This window comes from Mesocricetus auratus, unplaced genomic scaffold, assembly GCF_017639785.1.
Source record: "Mesocricetus auratus isolate SY011 unplaced genomic scaffold, BCM_Maur_2.0 Super-Scaffold_100676, whole genome shotgun sequence".
In the NCBI taxonomy this organism is placed as follows: Eukaryota; Metazoa; Chordata; class Mammalia; order Rodentia; family Cricetidae; genus Mesocricetus; species Mesocricetus auratus.
In genome coordinates, this window is record NW_024429266.1 from 114,349,705 (window position 1) to 114,363,677 (window position 13,973).

Below are 13,973 nucleotides of genomic sequence, written 5' to 3' on the forward strand. Positions count from 1 at the left end.
GCTTGCATGAAATACAATCACATTTTTTGTTTTAAAGAAGAGGGTTTGTTCTAAAGAAGATTCGTTCTCAGGTATTTTTGGACATTTCTATAAAGACCTTTGTTTTCCTCCATTGTCAGCTCTGTCTCTTTGCTAGAATATCCTATGAGTGGTTTTTGCAGATAACTAAAAGGAAACAAACCAGTAAAGCCAACACACATTTGTGAAATCCTATGTATTACTTCTCATTTTGGTGATGCTTTTATTTTATTGTTTTGCTGTGTGGTTCAGAGTCTACTAACCGGCTCATTGAATAAGGATACAGCCAATAGGTAGATAGCCAGAGAGAACACTGGAGGCAAGTTATCCCACCCCCCCCAACCCCACCCCCCTAGGAAGACCTAAAGTGCTAGGGAGACTCCCAGCTCTTCAAGTGCATTTCAAGACAGCCTGAAGCTCCAGGCTCCCAGGACCCGAGTCTTACTGAAATCTCACTTCCGGATGAAGCAGCTGACGCATCACTAGAGTGCCTCTCGTCTTCAGTTAGACTTCACGCAGCTTCAGTCTCTCAACTCTGTGTTTTTGACTTGTCTTTTTAAAAGTGGTCACAACAGCCGCTGAGCAGGACAGAAAAGCCAGTGAGTAGGCTGTCTAATGAAACATGCCCTGACAGTAGAAACTGTTATAAAGTGTCACACAGTGGCAGCCCACGCTTGAGAGACCTGGCTTTCTTTCTTTTCCCTTTATTTATTTATTTATTGGTTGTGATGAATATGTATCATATAAATTTATTGTTTTAATCATTTTTAAGTATGATGCTCAGTGCCACCCAGCACAGTCATGACTGGGTAGCTCCAGAATATTCTGTCATCTGAAATTGAATTGTACCATTAATAACGCCTTCTGGTCCCCATGTCCCCTTGGTTGCCCCATTCTGCTTTCTAGTTCATGACGTTTGGCTCTTTTTGACAATACTGCCAACTCTGAGTATTGCTTAACCTTGGGAACTTTCTGTTGTCTATTTAAAAAAAAACATCAGAGGAAATGCACAGCATCCAGGGGAGGCACAAACCTCCAGGGGTCCATTTGAAAGAATGATTGCACCAATAATGATGCTTGTGGAAGGGACTGTGGTCCCTGAATGAGGCAGGCTCTTGAGAGGCTGTGCCAAACTTAAAACCCCTTTTCTGCTCTGAATGGCTGGTGATCGAGAGGAGCAGTGTGCTTCCAAGGGAAGACAGTTCAATCACTGGGCCGGCCAAGGCATGGAAATGGATGGCCTTTCCATCTGCCATGTGGTTATTGTTGGGCGAGAGGGCGTTTGCAGTTTGTTCTGTGGCCTTTGTGATGAAAGCACCGTGGGGCCAAGTGGCTCATTTGTCTCAGTTTATCGAATTGCCAGGCCAAGGTGAAGATCTGGAATGGTTTAAGAAGATAGAAATGAAGCCTGTGTGGGACCGCAGCTGGATCCCGGCTGTGGGAATGAAATCAGCTGGTTTTCTCCTTCTCCTCCTCACCCCCCATGGCATCCGCCTCCCAGAGAAGAAAGCAATCTATCCTTTCTGAAAATAATCCGTGCAGACATAGTAGAGAGTGCAAAATAAGCCTAATCTGGAAAGTTCTTACCCTAAGAGAAATCCCAGTCCCTTTCAGAATAGAATTAGACCTGATTTATCTGAGTCACCATGATAATTACTCAGCTTACCATTTCTCTCTGTCTTTAGGCACACATGGATCTGACCAGAAATTAGAAGTATGCCTTTGGTTTCAGTCATGTCTTTCTGAAAGATTTTGTTTATGATCTATTTAAAGTTTTTGAAAACAAATGTATAGAGTTTACATGTAGAGAAAAGAAAAACACATATGGATATAAACATCCGGCATAGAAAGAAGAAGAAAGAGAGACAGTTTGTTGGTTCCATTTAAACATGTGGTAAACAATTTGTGGATACACTTTGGTGGGACTTTTCGCTTACTCTGTGGACACGTGTTACCAAATACATGCCGACTACAGGCAGGGACTAGGTTTCTGTTTCCGCATGCCCACAGTGTTGGGGAAGACCCCTTGGGGCTCCAGGAACGTCTCTCCTAGGGCTATGAGAACAATTGAAGGCATAAGTTATTGGTATCTGCTCAGGAGCTGGAGATGGAAACAATTTCATAAAAAATACAAGACTTTACTAGGTCCGTTCCCACCACTGTCACGACAGAACATGTTTCTTTATCAAACTACCTGAAAATGGGACAATAGACTGATCGTTGACGTGAGAGTCACCCACAAGGGTGTGTGCTTGGGGGCCGGGAGGATAGTCTTTGAAGAAAAGGGAGTACTAAAACATGAAGGTTGGTAGCTCCGGGAGCTTTCCTCCTTTTCCTTAGCGCCCCGTAGCTCTTAGCTTCTCTCTCCAATACACCTGTCTGGTCTGGTAGGACTGATTTCACAAGGGACTTTCGTGTGGAAGGTGCTCAGTGACTAGCATGGGGGTTGGCTTGGCCTCAGATAGATGTCTGAGTGTATTGGGCTGTGGCTTCTCTACCTCCAATGTGAGGGTCCCTTCAGTGAGAGAGGTGCTGAGCGCTCGAGAGAATTGTGGGAGAGAGGGCTTGCTTTTTGTGCTCTTCAGTGATACTCCCCAGAGACAAGGTCCATGCACATAAGCCACGGTTCACAGGCGAACTAGAACACCAACCTCTTTGAGAAATAACACGCCCAGCCAGGACCTGCCTGGCTTCATAGTGTCCAGCGTGACGGGCCATGGCTATGCAGCATGAGTGACAGCAGCCGAACTGGGCAAAGGCTCATGTGCTCGGCAGCCTGAGACTCAGTAGGCTCGTGCCTCTGGCGTCTCCACATGGTAGGAAAGCTACATTGCCACTGGCATATGAGAAGGCAGTGTGCGCGTGTAAGGAGCCGGAGTGCCGACTCGATTCCCAGGGACCCAGTTTCGATCCTTATCTCTGCCACTTAGTGTGTGACCGTGGGGTGCTACTGACCACCTCGAAGCCGCTCCCTCAACTGTGAAACTAGCATATTGATTTCAGCTCTCTTGGGGAACTGTCCTGAAAGTTCAAGGTAACATAAACAAAGTTCTTTTTTTTTAATTTAAATTAGAAACAAGGTTGCTGTGTGTTTATTTGGGACTGATGCGGCTCTGGAACCAGGCTGGCGGGAAGGCTTCTCTTTACAACATGTCAATTCCAGATCCCTCTCCATTTCCCTCCCCTCCTCCCACACCCTCCCACAAACCCTTCCAATATCCCCTCATTTCCCCAGGGAGGGTGAGACCCTCCATGGGAGTGTCCATAGTCTGTCATTTCATCCAGGGCAGGGCCTAGACCCTCCCCTGGGAGTCCAGGGTGAGAGTGCATCTCTCATTGTTGGATGGGCACCCAAAGTTCATTTGTATATCCAGGATAAATACTGATCTACTACCCAAGGCTCAATAGATTACCTAGGCCTCCTCACTGACACCCACGTTCAGGGGGTCTTGATCAGTCCCATGCTGGATTCCCAGGCTGATGCCTGGGATTCAAGAGCTAACCCTTGTCAAGTCAGCTGTTTTGGGGGGTAAAACCAGCCCAGTCTTAACCCCTCTGGTCATCAGTCCTCCCTCTCTGTCACTGGATTTCTTGAGTTCAGCTCAATGCTTAGCCGTGGGAGTGTGCCTTTGCTTCCATCAGCCAATGAATGAAGGTTCTGTTTCCCAGACTCTCTGGTCATGGGATTGTAGGCTGGCACTCCCCAGATCTATGTCTAAAATCCATATATGAGAGAGTACATGCCATGTTTCTCTATTTGTGACTGGGTTATCTCACTCAGGATGGTTTCTTCTAGTGCCATCCATTATAGGCAAAGTTCTTGATTTGGTTCCCAGCCTAATAGCCAGTAGGATAAAGGAAGTATCCCTATCATCTTTACCTTCTAAAAACCAGAAGGAAAAAGTCCTTAAGAAAAACAGTTCCTCCTCTTTCTCCTTCTACTCTCCTTTTCCTTCCTTCTCTTCTCCTTCTTCCTTTTCCTGTATTTCTTGTAGTTTATGTGTATGAGAGTTTGCATACATGTATGCACACCACATATTTGCCTGTTGTCCTTGGAGTTCTGAAGGGGGTGTCAGATGCCCTGGAACTGGAGTATGGATAGAGGCAAGTTGCCACGTAGATGCTTAGAACAAAACCCAGGTCCTCTACCTGAGCAACAAGAGCTCTTAATTGCTGACCCATCTCTTTGGGCACCCCTCCCCCTCCCACAAGCAATCTGTTCTTAATAGGCTACCAGGTAGGCACTGCTGCCCCTTTAACAGAGGTACTTGCTCAAGACAACTACATCTCACCTTCCAAATAGGATGACCCAAGTTAAAGAAACACATGGAAACCCCACCCCCAAAACCTTCCTACTATTCATACAAACCCTGACACAGAGCAGGAAGTGGTCCCTGGAGTCATCAGTTGTGACCAAGAGTCTCCTGCATGTCTCTGTGGGAAACACTGTGGAAAGCAGACAGAGCTTCCTCTCACAGGAGTGGCATGCGGGGAGAGAAGCAGGTGTCCCCCCAGGGCCTGGGCTTTAGATTGGGCCTTATTCATTTAACAAGAAACACTCACTTTGGGAGATAAAGAATCAGACAGATACAGTCAATAAAAGATTACTCTTCACTCATATTCTAGGCTGTGCTTGTTAGTGGTGTTTGTCAGCTTGTCACAAACAAGGGACCCCAGAAAGAGGGACCCTTCACTGACCTCCATTGGATTGCACTGGTTACATGCGGGACATTTTCTTGATCACTGTTTGTTGTGGAGGGTCAGGCCACTGTGGGGTGACTACATAAGTCCTGTCGGCTTTCTAAACAGGAGACCAGGTGGATACATAGCTTTCGATTTCTAAGCAAACTCTGATCTAGCATTTTCCGGCAGCACAATGCTGAGAGAATGCTCATCTTTGGCTGTAAAGGAGTCTGTTCTAACTGTAAAACTGCAAACTAAGATGTTCTAAATGGCTCTGCACTCAGAATATTGCCATATGTTTGACCACTGTCACACGTGCTTTCTGTGTTTTAGGAACAGCATTCAGAGAAATTATCCACTCAACCCTATCAATCCATGAAATCTCATTAAACTACAGATGGCCAAGGAGTTGTCAGGCAACACCACACTTTGCCCTTCATCTTAAACCATCGCAAAGTCTAGGATCCTACCTCCCTCCCCTGCGGAGGGTCCCTCTTGTCCCCTATGTTCCATCACAGAGTTCAGCCCCTTTGAGCTATTGTTGCTGGAAGCCAAGGACCTCATTTCTCAGCTAAAAACAATCTCTTGATGCAGCCTGAGAGCAAAAAGGAAGAGGTCTGCCCACACTTCCTTTTCCTTCAGCCCATGACACAGAGTTGGCATTAGGACAGAGTGCCAGAGAGTCCTTACTGTGGCCTGCTCTGCCAAGGACAGAGAAGGGTTCCGGTCTTTCCTTCCGTAAGAAACCTGAAGCACTCTCCCACTAAACAGGATAAGCAGCCAGAAAAGAGCAGCAGGATGTCTGGGAGCTGAAACTCATGGTCTCACCTGCTTCTTATGAGATTTTTTTTCTAGAATATTGAAGTTTTAAAAACAGCATTTCAAGTACTTACTTATCTCACATGTAATTCATCGAGGCTAGAGGTTGTCCCCTGGCCTGCCTAGAATGTCCCTCTCCTAGTCCTGGCCAGCTCTTACTCCAAAGGATTCTTTCTCTTCTCTACTCTTTATTCCCCTGGCCCTGTTTATACTTGCTCTGTGTAGGCCTTCCTTGGGATCCACACAAACACAACACTGTCAGGAAAATTTAGACTTTTCCAGATATAATAGCCACAGATTTCCATTATAGTAGTTTGGAGAGTTAAGACATGGGCCGAAAGGAAATTAAAACTCCATGTTCTCTTATGCATGAGAGACAGCCATCAATAACATTTGCTGCATATGACTCTGTTTTCCACTCTATAGTCCAAGCACTTTAGGCATTTTTCTGTTTTATGAAACTGAAATTTTATTGTACTACAAATATAATATTGTAGCATTAACTTGTGTCTCTACAACAACATGGCAGGTTTCAACAATGGCTCAGAACCATCTGGGATGGGTTGTCACCTATCCCTTTAAATTTTCTCTCCAGAGTCCTTAAGCCTACATATCAGGGGGCACAGAGACATCTCTGCTTCTCAGAGGGGTCCCTAGTTTATTCTGATAGTGTTCCTCCCCCAGCCATGTGTCAGTCAACATTTTATATACTATTTTTCACTGTGTTTGCATAGTCTGTTGTACAAATGAGTACATGTTCCTAGCTGTAGCTGGTTTTAATTTCCATTTTAGAAGTTGTGGGGACACTCAGAGTAAGTAAAGTGATACTCAGAAAAGAAGAAAGTAATATCAAAACCAATTCTACAAGTTACTTTAAACTACCCAAAGTAGTTTAGTCAAAGTGCCCCAGGATATGTGGTGAGATAATTTCTTAGTGAGTTTTTGGAAATGATTGCTTCTGCAAATTTACCAAAATTTAGACTACTCTTAGAAATCCAAGGTTAGTCCAATGATATATGCACCAAAATTCTCAGGGCAAGAAATTCCCCTATCCTCAGTGGTCCACAACCTCTATATGCCAACTCCTCATTTATGGCTGACTCTTTTTGCCTTTTTGGATGTCTCCTTTGGATGTGTAATTCCTAATATCTTTCCAGAACATTGACATTTTTGATGCCTCTCACAGTTTCTCTCTATTTTGTGAACAACTCTGGGATGTAACTCATCTCTAAAGTGACAACATAATACATGGGCACTTTAGCTAATGCTTCTTCCAAGTAAGGGAGGAAGAGATAACAAGTACCAGGCCATGGGGACCTAGCTGTCATGGTGGATTAGCCAGCTGACCTTCTGTTAATCTTGGGGCCACCCATATTTAAAACTAGCAGCCACAGAACCCTACACACGCTTATCTACCAAGGAGATGCCGCTGGTTGATTGACTTATCTCTGGTCCCAAGTAGAGTACATTGTGTCTGACTTAGCCCAAGCCTCACAGAAACAGACACCTTTGCCTTGAGCTGGAGAGAGAGAGAAGGCATCAAGGACAATGGGTACCATTTGGAAGCACTTAAGTTTAATCTTAGACATTAAAGTTAAAACTCACAGTCTATGTGCATTTTGTATTTTAAAAAATCTTCCTCCTCTTCTTCCTCTTCCTCCTCTTCTTCTTCTTCTTTTTCTTCTTCCTCCTCCTCTTCCTTCTTGTTCTTCCCCCTCTTTCCTAGCCATACACATAAACATCTCACCCTTGAAATCTAACCCTTGTGCTGTACAGATCCCCAGACCCTGTGATGAAGCAGTATTAACCAAGGCTGCCACCCACAAACTTCTTGATGATATCTACTGTGACATGTGACTGAAGGACCCATGGACAATTGTTCTCTGATATTTTCTTAAAGAAGCAACTAGCATTCAAGTGTGACAAAACATGTCTATAACCCCAGCACTTGGGAGACTGAGGCAGGAGGATTGTGAATTTTAGGCTGAGTCTGGCTCATATAGTATGATCCTTTAAAAAAAAATTAAGTTGATCTTAGTTGGTGGGTCATATAAAAGGAGACACCAGGCTTTGGTCCATGCGCTCAACCTTCATGCTACCCAGGTACAAATGAGTGCAGCAGAGATAGGCCTTCCCACCAGCCTTTGCCAGACAAATGAAATACCACAAAGCCTACGGGACACTGCCTATCAGTGTAGTCAGCAATGGGTTGGTAAAGAGTAATGAGTATCTTCTCCCAGTGAATGCATTCTCAGACTGCTTATGAAAACCTTCTTGTTCTGCATTCAACTATGCTGCTTCCAAGGTTATGCTAGCCTTGAAAAATTGAACTGGACACAGTTTTATTGTTTTATGTCTCCTAGAATATGGATAGCATGGTCTTATATACTGACCACTGTGCGGTGTAGACGCGTCTCTCTTCTATCTTCTTGGGATTTTCTACTATCCTCACTGATTTCCAGACTAGTTCCATAATGGTTTGAATGATAGATACTGCATGGTCTCTGGTCTTGTAAAGTTATTAAGGTATGTTTATGGCCTCAAGGAAGACCTATTGGGCATTTCATGTACACTTCAGAAGAACATGTGTGTACCCTCTGATCACAGTGATGCTCAGTGCAGTTCAGTTCTTACTGATTCAACCTGTTAACCTTCCTCTATTTCTAGAGAGGATGCTTAGGCATCTGAATACAGGGGTTAATCCACTTCTTTCTGTTCTACGAGCTTTTTGTTGCATATCTCAGTGCTCTACTGGTAGGCACACACACGCTAAGGATTATTAGGTATTGTGGACTGGTCTTTAATCATTGTGTTATTCTCCACTAATATTTGATAATTATATTTGCTCTGCTGTCTGCCCTGTTTGATATCAACAGAGCCATTCCTGCCTTCTTTTTATTCGTGTAAGCATGGTATACTTTCTTTTTAATCCTTCAGTGTCTGAAGATTTAGTAATTTCTGAAAATAAATAGCATGCAACTTCATATTGTTTTGAGTCATGCCACACAGGTCTTTTCCCAAGTGTATTTAGACCAGTGGCATTTAAAGTGATTACTGTTAGAAGTGAACCAATAGCTACCATATTTGTGACCTTCAAATTTTCTTGCTTCTATGATTTGTTCCTACACATGTCTCCTCTTCATTTACTGTCTTTTTATATTAATTAAGCACCTTATGTGACTAAATCTTCTCGCCTTTCTTAGAATTCCAATTACATTGACCCTGTGTAATATTTTTGTTTGGTTTTAGTTTATATATATTTAGTGACCACCCTAGAGTTTATAATATAGACTGATGTTTACTGAAAATCCATTTTCAAAATACAGGAGCAATGAAAGTATTTTACAGTCACAACATACTCTTTCCCTTCTTTCCTTCCTCTCTTTCTACCTTCCTGCCCTCATTGCTTCCTTCGTCTCAACTCATGTCAGAGCTATCACTCATTTTGCTTGTAAATAAATGTGCACCAGCATGTATACAGTACATACGCAAAGAGTTGAACACATTTTTCATATTACCACTTTGAACAAATTGTTATCTATTAAGTCAGTTAAGAGTAAAAATCAAATCAAAACAAACCAACACACAACAACAAAACCAGGGGTGTAGTAGGCCTGGAGCGATGGCTCAGCCATTAAAAATATACATTATTTTTTCAAGGACCCAATTTCAAGTCCTAGCATCCATGTCAAGTGGCTCAAACCACTTGTAACTCAATCTCTGGGGATATCTGGGACCTCCACAGGCACCTGCACTCATATGAACACACCCTTCCCACACATATACACAGTTTTTTTATATTTATGAGTCTTTTTCCTACACGTATTCTATATACCACATGCATGTCTGGTGCTGTCAGAAGCCAGGAGGGGTAACTGGATTCCCCTCAAGCTTGAGTTACAGTGTGAGGCACCATATGGGTACTAGAATCAAACAGGGTCCTATGGAAAAGCAGCCAGTACTCTTAACTGATGATCTGTCTCTCCAGCACAAACGTTATGGGAGCAACCTATCACTTTTTGATTGGATTTAAGGCCCATTCCAGGAGGGGGACTCAAGCCTTACAGTGCTAAATTGACCAAGACGCCAAGACTAGATAGGACACATGCTTAAAGGGCACAGAAATAAAGTGACTCCTAATGATGCCATAGGTCAGGCGTCACCCTCATGAGTGGGGTTTCTTCTTGCAATAGACGGCAATTAGCCCACAACTAAACAATACTCAGAGAGAGAGAGAGAGAGAGAGAGAGAGAGAGAGAGAGAGAGAGAGAGAGAGAGAGAGAGAACATGAAGCTGGGTGGACAGGGAGATAGAGAGGATTTAGGAGGATTTGACAAAGGAGAAAACATGATCAAATATATCATATAAAAATGTTGGATAAAAAATTCCAAATAGAAAAATTTAAAATGAAAAACACTTTGAACTTTCTCTGTCACCCCTTCCTCCCCAGCAGTCTTCCTTTCTTTATGTAAATCTGAATTTCCTATTCTGTGAAGAACCTCACACATTTCTTGCAAGGTGAGCCTATTGGCTACAAATTCCCTAATTTTTGTTTGTCCGGGAAACTGTTTTTCCTCCCTTGTAAGGATAATTCCACAGGGTAGAGAATCATTGGTTAGTGGTTTCTCTGAAATACTTTACTTTCTTCTTGATCATTTTTTTGTTGGCACTCTCAAAAATTAATTTATTTTTTACATTCTAATCCCAGTTCTCCCTCCCTCCTCTTCTCCCAGTCCCCACTTCCTGTCTGCTCCTCAATGAGGGTGAGGCCTCCCTTAGGAAGTCTAAGTCTGCCCCATCATCTCATTGAGGCGGGAACAAGGCACCTCTCCACCCCCACTCCCCTGTGCCTAGGCAGGGCAATGTATCTCTCCATACAGAATGGACTCCACTAAGTCAGTTTGTGCATTAGACTTAGATCTTGGACCCACTGCCAGTGGCTTCATATATTGTCCCAGCTGCACCATTGTCACCTATACTAAGGGAGTCTAGTTCAGGTTCCCTATTTGTCAGACCTGAGTCAGTGATCTCTCACTAACTTGGGTCAGCTGATTCTGTGGGTTTACCCATCATGGTCTTGACTCCTTTGTTCATTTTATCGCTCCTCCCTCACTTCAATTGTACTCCAGGAGCTTGGCCCATTGGTTAGTTGTGGATTTCTGCATCTGCTTCCATTTGTTTCTGGAAGAGGGTTCTAGCTTCTCAGGTGTTGCGGATTGTAGGTTGGGTATCCTTTGCTTTATGTCTGGTATCCACTTATGAGTGAGTACTCATACTATATTTGTCTTTCTGGGTCTGGGTTACCTCACTCAGGATGTTTTTCTTTCTAGTTCTGCCCATTTGCCTGCAAATTTTAGGATGTCATTGTTGATCTTAGGTTTTCTGAGGACACTTGAATGTAACTTTTATCTTTTGCCCTAAATCCATATGGTATCCCCACTCTGACCCTTTTCTAACTGTGTGCTTATCCATTCTATTATTTTTACTTTTATTTATGTGTATCCTACATGTGTGTGGATGGAGGGGGCCTGGAAATGAATGTTGAACCCCTGAAGCTGGAGTTGTAAGTGATTGTGAGTTGCCTGTTTTGGACACCAGGAAGTGAACTCCAGCCCTTTGGAAGAACAGCAAATGCTCTTAACTACTGATGCATCTCCAGACCCATTTTTGTTTGTTTGTATTTTAATCTTTGATTTTTTGCAATTTGAATATAGTTTGTATGTATGCAATTTTTTAGCATTTGCTCTGCTTGATGTTTTTTGAGATTCTCAAACCTGTAATTTATAGTCTGATGTGAATTTGAGATGAGTTTTTACCAATCATTACTTCAATATTTCCCCCTTTCTTCTCCCAGCATCCTATTGTACATATCTGCTTTATTAATTCTAGAGTTCTTGCATATTGTCCTATTTTTCCCAGACTTTTCTCTTCTTTTCTTTTCAGTTACAGATTGTTTTGACAAATCCTCAGGGTCATATTCTTTTCTTAGTTGGGAGCAGTGTTCTAGTATGCCGATGAAAAACGTTCTCCATCTATATGACAGCATTTTGTTTCTTGTTTTTGTTTTGTTTGTTTGTTTTGTTTTTCCAAGGCAGGGCTTCTTTGTGTAGCCATGGCTGTCCCGGAACTCATTCTGTAGACTAGGCTGGCATTGGCCTCAGAGATCTGCCTGCCTCTGCTGGAATTAAAGCTGTGTACCACCACTCAGCAATATTCCACTATTCTCAATGAGTGGCCTTTCTTTCTATTCCTCTCTGCTTATGCTGTCTATGTATTCTTGAATGCTGTTTATCATTTACTTTGACCATCCCAACATTCCTGCCATATCTAAGTCTAGTTTGCTTGCTTTGTTTCTTCAATTGTGGTTTTTTTTGCCTTTTAGAATGTCTTGTAATTTTTTTATGAGCTATGATGTATGGAGTAAAAGACCTATTGAGTGTTTGCCAACATGGTGGGGGGTGAGGGAGTATTCTATGGTCATATAATTAACTGTCAGCTTTCTAGGTAGCCAGTGACCATGAACTGTGTACTTTACAAGTAGTTCCAACCTCTCTCATTGGCAGGGCAGGTTGGCAAGGAAGCCAGGCCTAGTTCTGGTATAGACCAGACGCCCTAACCATAGCTGCAACACACAGGACCAGCTTTTTACAACCATCCTACTGAGATGCGCTCATAGCGATTTTTTCACAAGTCAAATCTGGAGAAGCCTTGCCCTTCTCCCTCCCCTTCCAATCCCAGATTTTAGCTATGACCTAACGTTATTGAAATTAGCTTTCAATCCCAGAGATGGGCGGGACCATTCAGAAGGTAGCCTGGCCTCGTGTTAGAGACTCCATGCTCCATCTTGCTTGGATGAGGTCTTCCTCTAACTTTTCCAGACACAGAAGGCCCAGGTTGGATCAAAAGTTTGGCATCAGGTTGTTAAGTCTGACACCTTAGGCTGAAATCTGGAATACAGGCACCAGATCTGCCATGTGTGGGTTCACCACGTTTAAATATTCAAGAACAAAGAATAACAACAGCAATTCAATCTTGGCTTTCCCCTTCTTGCTCATATTTCTCTTAGTCTCTGAAACACAGTCTGTGGATGGCTGGCAAGCTCCACAGCAGACACTAGACAGACTGGCACTGACTGCCCAAAGTCCTGAAGGAATTCCTTGCTGTCACTAGCCGGCCTTTGCTGGGAAAAAATCATAAAGCTTTCATACTAGTCTGTTAGCATTCACTGCCTCCTGTCTTCGCCCTCATTAAATTCCTTTCCAGTCCTTTCCATCTACAAAGTTCTGTAAGGCTAGAGTAGTGATGACAAGCCTGGTTTTCTCCTATGCTGGCTTTGTGACTCTCAGCAATCTTTAACTTTCCCCATCCATGTAATGGGCACAGTAATTACCTGTCTCATAGTTTTCTGAGAACCAGATGACACAGTTCCTGTCAGCATTTAGAAATACAGTGGAAATACTTTTGCCGGTCAGCAGATTGCTCATGATTCTTACCTGAAGCAGGTGTACTCTTAGGAGACACTTGTCAATGCATAGAGACATGTTTGTTTGTCTCAGTTGGACAAGTAAAATCAGACTGAGGAGAGCCGCTGACAGCAAGTAGATAAAGTCCCCCAATACTACTTAACATCTGACAGTACATAAGACAGCCTGCATCACTCCTACTCAATCAAAACAAAACCATAAAATAAAAAGAGCCAACCCATCCATAATGGGGCTGGGTCTGAGAAATCCTAGGTTAGCGGTGAGAATACTAATATCCTTGTAGAAGAAATACCTCTCTAGTCTGGATCAAGTTCATGGAGACAGAAATAGAAGTGATGTGAGCAACTGCAGGGTCAGACCTTATTTTAACAGATGGGTTTGCGACCAAAACAAGTGCGCGATGATTAACGAAGGACCAGCTTGCGCTACCATCGGGCATCATCTTTGTTATCAGATTATATGCCATCAGCTCAGTATCCAAGAAGAAAGAGTCTGGGACTCTGTGTACATACTGGTTCCTCTTACTCTTTGATCCTATAAGACAAACTTACCAAGTCCTGGGGCTTCAGTTTGAAAAAACTTAAGTGTTCCTAACCTCTTCTCTTACTAAAGAAAGGCTGCACACATTTATTTCTAAAGAGCTGAAATTTATCATTTTTCTTGACTCTGCTATGAGTCTGATTTCTTTCAGTTAGATCAGACTCCATAATGGGTTCATCTTGATGAATCTGCCAACCCCTTGAAGGCTTTGTCATTAATTCAACTCATATTTAAATGAGCACCATCTATTTGTTCAAATTATGCTAGATGCCAAAGAGATAATGGATAAATGAACATGATCTCTGTTCTAGTTTACTTTCAGTTGCTGTGAGAGATACCATGACCAAAAGCAAGTTTGGGGGAAATGGGCTGAGAGAGATGTTTAAGTGGCTGCGAACACACGCTTTCTTGTAACAGACCCGGGTTAGG